Consider the following 11,999-nt stretch of genomic DNA (forward strand, 5'->3'; position numbering starts at 1 on the left):
ATTAAATATGCATGTAGCATCTTAGGTCTGTGTATGTCTGTGCTGTTGCAGGGTTAACAGTCATTAGAAAATTGTGAAACAAAAGTGTAACATCAAGTCAAACAAAATGTACAGGGACCTCTGAAGAAATCCAGAAACTAGCCATTTGAATTTGTTCTGCTTCTTGAATTGACAGAACTAGAAATGATGGTAAGAATGCACACATGAGTTCAATCAACATGCCTGTGGATGCAAATCACTGAGCATATCAATAATAAAATATCTACACTTGGCTTTCCTTACAGACATGAGTTACAGTTCTAAACTGTATCATTTGACTCGGGATGATTAACACATCTTTAATATCAAAGGAGTTGCAAGTTTCAACCTACATAAGAAATGCGACGTGCTTTACACTTCTTTGGGTTAAAACAGCACATATAGGTTTGAGGTCATAAAAGCTCAATTTAACCCTTGTGCCTCTGCAAAGATCTCTTGATTTTCGCAGTCCAAGAATCTCCTCATAACTGCAGTGACGTGGCTGTTTTGTAATTAATGATCCGAGCGATGTCGGAATCTGTCTGATCAATATTTGATTTGATTTGAATTCTAAATACAGTGACACTCCTGAGCTAGTGTAGAGTTCTGTTAATATTCTGTTAATGCGTGTGTTGTACAGAGCCATGAATGTGTGCCGGTGCTGTGGACGCTGCAGAGCAGGGAGGTTCAGCAGCTGCTCTGTGACGCTCCATCAACTTTGATTTATCTCGGTTTACCATTTGTGTTATGACTTCGGCTTTTCAGAGATACTGGCGTGTCCGCGTTATTTAAACTACGTATTTAAACTCCTTGTCCAAGATATGGGCTTTTAAGGTTTTCTCTAGTTTTACATTACAATGACCGCGGTGTGAACTGTTTCATGATTTTCTCAATATTCTCAGATTTGCCCCAAATTAACACAAATTGATGCCAATGCAGCACGGTAGTTGTGTCTGAATTGTTAACTTTGTAGCTCCTTCCTTGTCCAAGATATGGGCTTTTAAGTCTTCATCAAGTTTCATAAGAGGATGACTGCGGGGTCAACTTTTTCATTATTTTCACAATATTCTCAGATTGGCCCCAAATTCACACAGATTGATGCCAATGCAGCCTGGAGGCTGTGTCTGAAATATTCATTTTCCTGCTCCTTCCTTGTCCAAGATAAAGGCTTTTAAGTTTTCCTCTAGTTTTACAAACAATGACCGCGGGCTCAACCTTTTCATTATTTTCTCATTATTCTCAGATTTGGCCCAAATTCACACGGATTGATGCCAAAGCAGCATGGAGGCTGTGTTTGAAATGTTAACTTTGTAGCTCCCTCCTTGTCCAAGATATGGGCTTTTAGGACATTTCTCTAATCTTATAAAATGATGACCGCGAGGTCAACTTTTTCATGATTTTCCTAATATTATCAGATTTGCCCCAAAATACACAAGGATTGATGCCAATGCAGCCTGGAGGCTGTGTCTGAAACGTTAACTTTGTATCTCCTTTCTTGTCCAAGATAAGGGATTTTAAGATAAGATAAGATGAAAGTTTATTATCCCGAGGGAAATTACAACTTTTTCATGATTTTCTCAATATTCTCAGATTTTGGACCAAATTAACACAGAATGATGCCAATGCAGCCCCGAGGCTGTGTCTGAAATGTTGACACTCGAGCTCAGGGGTGTCAGACTCAGGCCCGCGGGCCAAATCTGGCCTGCAGTGTAATTACATTTAGTCCGCAAGATAATGTCAAATGTCTGCTAGAGCTGGCCCACCGGTATATAGCGCATGCACCGCTAATACTACACATCCCAGAATGCTCTGCGAGTGCGTTCTCTGTGACATCATGAGCCATCTCAATGTGCTCAACCTGCAGCTTCAGGGGCGGGCCGTGTCATCACAGACATGTACGCTGTGGTGAGGGCTCTTCAAACTAAGTTGTGCGTGTTGAAGAGTAGGACGCTGCAAGGAAACTCGGGCCATTTTGCGTGCCGCCAAACCATGAAAGAGCAGATCTCTACCTCCGTGTTGCCAAGTGCACAGTTCGCTGAAAAACTCTCTGTACTCAGCGCCGAGTTTATGCGCCGATTTGCCGATTTTGAAGCCCAGAAATGGAGCTGATTGAACTCCATTGTAGTGACACGCTCAAGTCAAAGTATGACTCTGTTTCCTCGTTTTATCCCAGACACAATTCCCCAACTCCGTCCCCAAGCCGCTCAAATGCTCTCTATGTTTGGCAGCACATATCTATGTGCGTCAGAGTAAATCAGAGTTTAGCAAACTGAGCCTTTCTTTCTGCACTTTTGTCTTGCCTGACCTAGAATAGTTGAATTGTTGGATTTTCATTGAGGGAAAATATTATTTTATTTGGGTTGTTCTATTGTTCTGTGAAAAAAGGTTGCCATTGAAAATGAACTTGAAAGGATACAGATAGAGAGAGGCATAATAATTATTTTCTTTTATTTATTTAGATAAAAATAAGAAACGAATGCCACTGATGTATCTCTTATTTGAAAATCTATTTCTCATGTGTTTATAATATCAAACTGTGCTTGTCCCAGATTTAATGTTTAAGCTAAACTTTAGCATGTTTCCATTTGAAAAAGTTAATCATAATATATCTGGAGAGAAGGGAAAACACAATTGTAGTCCATTTTTCAAGAGATATGGAGTCTGGCCCGCGACTGAGTCCCTGTTTTTTTTTTGGCCCACTGAGTATTTGAGTTTGACACCCCTGCTCTAGCTCCTTCCTTGTTCAGATTAGGCTTTTAAGTATTTCTCTAGTCTTACAAAACGATGACCACAGGGTCAACTTTTTCATGATTTTCTCAATATTCTCAGATTTGCCCCAAATTCACACAGATTGGTGCCAATGCAACCTGGAGACTGTGTCTGAAATGTTAACTTTGTAGCTACTCCCTTGTCCAAGATATGGGCTTTTAAGTAAATTATATACCCATGTGTTCTGTGTGTTCTTTGTTAGTTTGTTATCGTTCGTGACTTCCTTGAAGTACAGAAAAGAGTAAAGTTACCAAAAAGAGTAAAGTTACTAAAATGAGTAAAAGTACAGAAAGGAGTAAAAGTACAAAAAAGAGTAAAAGTACAGAAAAGAGTAAATTCCCTGTAGTTCCCATATCATCTGTGCTTCAAATGCATTCAGTCTGTTCTGATGTTAGTGAGATGACAGTGGTACTGTTTTCACAAGGAATTAAATAGTGTTGGATTGTTCTTGCAGTGAAGCAGTTCTCCGTCGTACAGTTTTCCTGTTTGGAAGAACATACACTGGATTGAGAGCCTGGGTGGAGCTTATTTTTTCTTCCAACTGAACTGGATGCACAGTTCTCATGTCTGTGAAGGTTTTTTTATGGACCCTGCTCGACATGACAGCTTAATTCTGCAAATTCTGCCTTTATGTTGTCACAATTATTAAAATGCATCCAAATGCTGCTTTTTTCCCCCCCAGCTGTCACTCATCTTTTCGAGGCACTGCAGACCGAGACCATCCTATCATTCTGTCTTGTATTAAATTGCAGAAAAAATTCTCTCGGACGGGCGACGTTAATCGGCTCCCATCGTTCACCTAAAAGAGCTAAAAGAGATGATATGGGAACCACGGGGAACTCTTGCAGCCGGTGCGTTCGCTAAAGACACATGATGCCCTGGTTGCAGCCGGAAAGTCCTGTGAAAAGTTGCCGTGGACTTCAGTGAAGTGGCACGCCACATCTGCGTCCGCACCGCAAATGAGACACGTATACACTTGCCATTCACATTCGTAATTTGTTGCCTTTTATCGGGGCTGTTTTCGGGGCGGTCATCGGCAAATTAGGTGTGCGCTCGCTGGCCGGATGTTACGGTGTCACGTAACCAAACATGACAGCAGCGTCATTTGTTGGACTGACAGCTGATTGGCTTATAATCGTTTTGTGACAAAGGAGGCAGGATTTGAATTTGATTGGATAGAAATTTAAACAGTTTACCAAGTGACGTATGTTGTCAAATATAAGTATTCTTTGAACCTTTCAGCAAACGACCCGGAAAGGCTTTGCAAGCGACTGGTAGCTCGCGAGCGACGTGATGGCAACCCGTGTACTAGACATATCTTTAAAAATAAAATTTGAAAACTAATAAAGAGCTGTTTGGGAGCCGAAAGAGCCTCTTCTTGGTGAGCTGAATTTTAGCTGAACGCTGCTGAAATGCCTCATAGATTGAAGCCTACAAGTGCTTGAAGGTTTGGAAGGTCTGAAGGAAATGTAAACGTATTTTAATAGGAATGGCAAAAAATCCCCAAAACCTGAAAAATCGGAAGTATTTTCAACTTGTGGTGTGCGCATATTTGGTTGAATATGTGAGTGCGCGCACACAGTATGTGATTGTGTGTGTGTACTGCTTCAAGTTAATACATTGTGTATGACAATTGTAAATGCAGAAAAAGAAACAACACTGATTTCAAAGTCAACAGCATTTAATATATAAAATGTCTACTAATCAAATAACATTTATTTGTATACCCTAGTATCACATACACACATAGGCCTTTTTCAGGCCTACAGGCCAATGGTGCCTCCAGAAATTGTTCCAAGATGCCATCTATCCAGATGGCATCCAGATGGCACTGAAAATCTTGGGATAACCCCCTACTAAACCAAAAGCCGTTACTGAATTTCAGGAATTCTATTATGCTGTTATAGTATATAGGCTGGTTGAAAACCCTCCATTACCTGCCTGAATGACTACCGCCCTGTAGCATTGACAATCCTCCATCATGAAGTGCTTTGAAAGGTAAGTCAGAACCCACATCTGCTCCTCCCTCCCTGACACCCTGGACCCCCTTCAATTCGCCTACCGGCGTAACAGGTGCACCGACGACACCATCGCACCTATTCACATCAATGGGGCTGAGGTCGAGAGAGTTACCCCATTTTGAATTCCTCGGTGTGCACATCAGCGGCGATCTCACCTGGACTAGACATTCTGTTACGGCGGTGAAAACTGCCCAGAAGCGCCTATACTTGCTGAGGACACTCAAGAAGTTTGGCATGTCTACAAAAACTCTCACCAACTTCTACAGGGGTTCCGTCGAGAGCATCCTCTCAGGCTGCATTACTGCGTGGTATGGCAGCTGCTCTGCTGAGGACCGCAAGGCCCTCCAGAGGGTGGTAAAAACAGGGGAGTGCATCATTGGCTCCAACCTCCCCCCGTGCAAGGCATCTATCACACAAGATGCCTTAGAAAAGCACGGAAAATCACCAAAGACCTCAGCCACCCCTCACTGTTTACCCTTCTCCCATCTGGTCATAAAGAATTTCAATGTTCAGTATGACCTGTGTTTTACTACGCACATGACAAATAAACTTGAAACTTGAAACTTGAAACTTGAAACTTGAATTCTCAATTGGCCACAGAGGCAGTTGATCACTGGCATTGCCATGCTGGTGTCATTTCAGCTGACTGGTGTCGTAGCTGTGAATAATTACACAAGTGAGAATAAGTGGTTTTAATCTCCCAATCTTCTATGTGACATATAGAAATGTGTATTTCCACACTACTCATCTTGGGCCACATCACACATACTGGACTGGGGGCAGGTCTGGTGGTAGATTTTGTCTTCCTCCTTTCCAACTCTGGCGACTACTACCACTGCTGCCACCGCCACCGCCACCTCCTCCTCCAAAGCCCAGAGTTTGAGTCTGTCTTTGGGTCAGGTCAGCCTCCTCCTTCTTCTGGCCAATGAAAGACAAAAGCCTCGGACCCCGTTCCAACCGGACGCTTACGGTCTCCCGTCGTACGCCACTCACACATGGGTATAGATTGGTGTATGTTGCTGATATGTTACACTGATTAAATCAAGAATGATAATACTCTCCATGGTGACAAAAGGACAAAGGGTGACAAAAGGAATGTCTGTGACCTCAATGTGGCGCAGATGTCATGTTTAGGGTAGACAATCGTATTTCCTTTGAAAGAATGTTCATAAGAGGTTTCCTTTATATTTTTGTTTTGTGTTATGTGGGTTTAATGATGTGTGTGATGTGTTTTGATCACCAGTCATTACTATGCAGCAATATCTGCTAATTACCAGTAGGTGTCAGTATGGCTACACGATTGAATTAGATTTGATTCAACTCTATTGTCACCGAGCAGAGTACAGGTACAAGCCAATGAGTAGATGCACCTTTGGCTGCAATCACAGCACTGAGTCTGTGTGGAGAGGTCTCTGCAAAAAAGTTCAAGCTCTGTCAGGTTGCTTGGGGATCGCTCATTTCAAGTTCAGCCACACATTCTCGATTGGATTGGGGTCTGGGCTTTGACTCGGCCACTCAAGAACATTCACAGGGTTATCTTCAAACTATTTCTGTGTAGCTTTTGCTGTATGCTTTGGGTCGTTGTCTTGCTGGAACATACAGTAAATCTCCGAGGTTGTAGCTCTCTTGCAGACTGAGTCATATTGTCCTCCAGGATTTCACAAAATGTTGCTGCATTCATTTTCCCCTCTATCTCTATAAGCCTTCCATGGCCTGCTGCTGAGATGCATCCCACACCATGATGCTGCCACCACCATGCTTCAGTGTGGGGATGGTGTGTTTGTGGAGATGTGCAGTGTTTACGTGATGGCCAAACAGAGCGAAACATCTGATGACCCAAAAGCTACATTTTTGTCTCATCAGATCAAATAACATTCTTCCAAATTGACCTTGGAGTCTCCCACATGCCTTTGGACGAACTCCAGATCGAGAACAGTGGCTTTCTCTTTGCCACTCTCCCATACAGCTTCGACTAGTGAAGAACTCGGGCAACAGTTGTATGCACAGTCTCTCCAATCTCAGCCACTGAAGGTTTTAACTCCTTCAGAGTGGTCGTAGGTGTCTTGGTGGTCTCCCCCACCAGTCTCCCTCTTGCCCAGTCACTCAGTTTGTGAGGACGGCCATACTCCTTCCATTTCTGATGATGGATTGTAATGAACTCTGGGGGATGCGCAGTGAGTTGGAATTGTTTTTGTAGCCATCCCCTGATTTATACTTGCTTGGAGAGTTCTTTTGTCTTCATTGTGTAATTCTAGCAGGAATACTGATGAACCAGTGACTGGACCTCCCAGACACAGGTGTCGTTGTACTTACAATCACTTGAGACACATTAACTGCACTCAATGGAATTTAAATGGGGTAACTAGGTGCAGTTTGAAGGTGTTTAGAAGAGCCTTCATCAACAGTAACGTCCTGAAAAAAGAGGACAAGCTACTGCAAGACAAATTGAGCTACTGCCGCCCCTGAGCAGTAGCTCAGTCCACTGGGCCAGACAGCTGGGAACAGGAGGGTCGCCGGTTCAAGTCCCCCGTGTGGACCAAGTAAGCAGACTGGTAACTGGTGAGTTGCCAGTCTGCCTCCAGAGAACTGCTGAGCTGCAAGTGAGCAAGGCACCGACCCCCAAACTGCTCCATCAGCGCCGAAAAATGGCTGCCCTGCACCCCCTCTGTAGTGCATATGTTTGTGTGTGTGATATGTAGGGGTGCTAGACAAATTTCAATTGTGTGTGATTGCTGTCAATTGCATGCAAAATGACTTGAATGAACTATCTTAAATCTTAAATCTGAAAGGAATTGGAATTCTGTCAAAATTGTCATAATTACCCCTTACTTGCACCAAAGAATCCTGGTGCCATGGGGATGTTGTGTGTGAATTTTGGGCTTTTTGTGTGTTTCCTAGGCCAAGATATGGCCCATCCAAAAAATTATTCGTTTGATGTTGATGACACCCAACTGTATGTCTCCATAAACCCTACTGATCACTCTGGGATCTCCAATATGGAGTCCTGTCTTCTAGCTGTTAAAAACTGGATGACTAACAACTTTTTACTTCTTAATGTTGATAAGACAGAAATGCTGATCATGGGACCAAAGAAACAGAAACAGAAACTGTAGAATCTACTTGTTAACTTTGACAATGGTCCAATCTGGCGCTCCGCAGTGGCAAGGAACCTGGGTGTAACATTTGACGAGGATCCAACTTTCAGCAGCCATATTAACAATGTTACAAGGATTGCTTACTTTCATATCCGTAACATAGCCAGAATCAGACCATTTCTTAGCAAAGCAGATGCTGAAACCTTAATTCATGCCTTTTTCACCTCCAGGCTGGACTACTGTAATGTTCTCTTCTCAGGTTTGAACTCCTCTGCCCTTAAGAAACTGCAGCTTGTTCAAAACACTGCAGCAAGACTACTAACGAGAACCAGGAGATTCGACCATATTACACCGGTTCTAGCGTCGCTACACTGGCTTCCCGTCAGTGCCAGGGCTGACTTCAAGGTTTTGCTTCTTACTTACAAAATACTGCATAACTTAACCCCTGTGTATTTGTCTAACCTTCTCTCCAGGTACACTCCCGCCCGACCTTTGAGATCCCAGCAAGCAGGCCTGCTTGTTATTCCAAAGATCCAGATGAAAACCTTTGGTAGTAGAGCGTTTTCGTATCGCGCTCCTTTGCTCTGGAACACACTTCCTGCACTCAGGCTCTCTAGAAGCTTTCATATCCCGCTTGAAAACACAACTGTTTTCAGCAAACTTTGATAACTGCTAAATGGGCAGGTGGCACAGTCTCCTACCTGCAGGAAAGTGATTAGCTAACCCAGGTTAAAATCAGGGCCCAGTTAGACTTAATACACTCTGGGTAGTGACAGTGTAAGTGTAGTAAGAGGATGAGGCACATTAGCTGATCTTCTCTCTCTATTCGTTTCACCTTACTCTCTATGTCTCCTGATGTCTACTGATCACCCCTCTGGCTCTGGGCCCCACACCCAATCATTGTGCCCCCCAGAGGCTGTGTGTGGATTTTTTAAGCTCTCTAGCTTCTTCCTTGTCCAAAATATGGGCTTTAAGAGGAATTGGAATTTCGTTCAAAATGACTCCAAACTTGCACCAAAGAATCCTGGTGCCATGGGGATGCTGTTGTGTGAATTTGGGGCTATTTGTGTGTTTCCTAGGCCAAAATATGGCCCATCCAGAAAACTTCAAATTGGATAAGGGTCCCCATTACCTCCTCTGAAAAAATTACCAAAATGAAAATTTTCTTCAAACTCATGCCAAAGAATCCTCATGCCCTCCAGAGGCTGTGTGTGGATTTTTTAAGCTCTCTAGCTTCTTCCTTGTCCAAGATATGGGCTTTTAAAGGAATTGGAATTTCGTTCAAAATGACTCCAAACTTGCACCAAAGAATCCTGGTGCCATGGGGATGTTGTGTGTGAATTTGGGGCTTTTTGTGTTTCATTTTTTTCAGAGGAGGTAAGGGGGTTACCTCCTCTGAAAAAATGACCAAAATTTCAATTTTCTTTAAACTCATACCAATGAATCATGGTGCCCCCCAGAGTGTGTGTGTGCATTTTTTGAGCTCTTTAGCTTCTTCCTTGTCCAAGATATGGGCTTTTAAAGGAATTGGATTTCAGTCAAAATTGTCAAAATGACTCCAAACTTGCACCATAGAATCCTGGTGCCATGGGGATGTTGTGTGTGAATTTGGGGCTTTTTGTGTGTTTCCTAGGCCAAAATATGGCCTATCCAGAAAACATCAAATTGGATAAGGGTCCCCATTACCTCCTCTGAAAAAATGACCAAAATTTAAATTTTCTTCAAACTCATGCCAATGAATCCCAGTGCCCCCCAGAGTGTGTGTGTGGATATTTTAAGCTCTCTGAATTCTTCCTTGTCCAAGATATGGGCTTTTAAAGGAATTGGAATTTTGGTCAAAATGACTCCAAACTTGCACCAAAGAATCCTGGTGCCATGGGGATGTTGTTTGTGAATTTGGGGCTTTTTGTGTTTCATTTTTTTCAGAGGAGGTAAGGGGGTTACCTCCTCTGAAAAAATGACCAAAATTTCAATTTTCTTTAAACTCATACCAATGAATCATGGTGCCCCCCAGTGTGTGTGTGTGCATTTTTTGAGCTCTTTAGCTTCTTCCTTGTCCAAGATATGGGCTTTTAAAGGAATTGGATTTCAGTCAAAATTGTCAAAATGACTCCAAACTTGCACCATAGAATCCTGGTGCCATGGGGATGTTGTGTGTGAATTTGAGGCGTTTTGTGTGTCCCCTAGGCCAAGATATGGCCCATCCAAAAAAAAGTCAAAGTGGATATGGGTCCCCCCTTACCTCCTCTGAAAAAATGACCAAAATTTTAATTTTCTTTAAACTCATACCAATGAATCATGGTGCCCCCCAGAGTGTGTGTGTGGATTTTTTGAGCTCTTTAGCTTCTTCCTTGTCCAAGATATGGGCTTTAAAAGGAATTGGATTACAGTCAAAATTGTCAAAATGACTCCAAACTTGCACCATAGAATCCTGGTGCCATGGGGATGTTGTGTGTGAATTTGAGGCGTTTTGTGTGTCCCCTAGGCCAAGATATGGCCCATCCAAAAAAAAGTCAAAGTGGATATGGGTCCCCCCTTACCTCCTCTGAAAAAATGACCAAAATTTAAATTTTCTTTAAACTCATACCAATGAATCATCGTGCCCCCCAGAGTGTGTGTGTGGATTTTTTGAGCTCTTTAGCTTCTTCCTTGTCCAAGATATGGGCTTTTAGAGGAATTGAAATTCGATCAAAATTGTCAGAATTACTCCAAACTTGCACCAAAGAATCCTGGTGCCATGGGGATGCTGTGTGTGAATTTGGGGCTTTTTGTGTGTTTCCTAGGCCAAAATATGGCCTATCCAGAAAACATCAAATTGGATAAGGGTCCCCATTACCTCCTCTGAAAAAATGACCAAAATTTAAATTTTCTTCAAACTCATGCCAATGAATCCCAGTGCCCCCCAGAGTGTGTGTGTGGATATTTTAAGCTCTCTGAATTCTTCCTTGTCCAAGATATGGGCTTTTAAAGGAATTGGAATTTTGGTCAAAATGACTCCAAACTTGCACCAAAGAATCCTGGTGCCATGGGGATGTTGTGTGTGAATTTGGGGCTTTTTGTGTTTCATTTTTTTCAGAGGAGGTAAGGGGGTTACCTCCTCTGAAAAAATGACCAAAATTTCAATTTTCTTTAAACTCATACCAATGAATCATGGTGCCCCCCAGAGTGTGTGTGTGCATTTTTTGAGCTCTTTAGCTTCTTCCTTGTCCAAGATATGGGCTTTTAAAGGAATTGGATTTCAGTCAAAATTGTCAAAATGACTCCAAACTTGCACCATAGAATCCTGGTGCCATGGGGATGTTGTGTGTGAATTTGGGGCTTTTTGTGTGTTTCCTAGGCCAAAATATGGCCTATCCAGAAAACATCAAATTGGATAAGGGTCCCCATTACCTCCTCTGAAAAAATGACCAAAATTTAAATTTTCTTCAAACTCATGCCAATGAATCCCAGTGCCCCCCAGAGTGTGTGTGTGGATATTTTAAGCTCTCTGAATTCTTCCTTGTCCAAGATATGGGCTTTTAAAGGAATTGGAATTTTGGTCAAAATGACTCCAAACTTGCACCAAAGAATCCTGGTGCCATGGGGATGTTGTTTGTGAATTTGGGGCTTTTTGTGTTTCATTTTTTTCAGAGGAGGTAAGGGGGTTACCTCCTCTGAAAAAATGACCAAAATTTCAATTTTCTTTAAACTCATACCAATGAATCATGGTGCCCCCCAGTGTGTGTGTGTGCATTTTTTGAGCTCTTTAGCTTCTTCCTTGTCCAAGATATGGGCTTTTAAAGGAATTGGATTTCAGTCAAAATTGTCAAAATGACTCCAAACTTGCACCATAGAATCCTGGTGCCATGGGGATGTTGTGTGTGAATTTGAGGCGTTTTGTGTGTCCCCTAGGCCAAGATATGGCCCATCCAAAAAAAAGTCAAAGTGGATATGGGTCCCCCCTTACCTCCTCTGAAAAAATGACCAAAATTTTAATTTTCTTTAAACTCATACCAATGAATCATGGTGCCCCCCAGAGTGTGTGTGTGGATTTTTTGAGCTCTTTAGCTTCTTCCTTGTCCAAGATATGGGCTTTAAAAGGAATTGGATTACAGTC

Source organism: Genypterus blacodes, unplaced genomic scaffold (genome assembly GCF_046128005.1).
Source record: "Genypterus blacodes isolate CSIRO-AG114 ecotype Tasmania unplaced genomic scaffold, CSIRO-AGI_Gbla_v1 ptg000083l_1, whole genome shotgun sequence".
In the NCBI taxonomy this organism is placed as follows: Eukaryota; Metazoa; Chordata; class Actinopteri; order Ophidiiformes; family Ophidiidae; genus Genypterus; species Genypterus blacodes.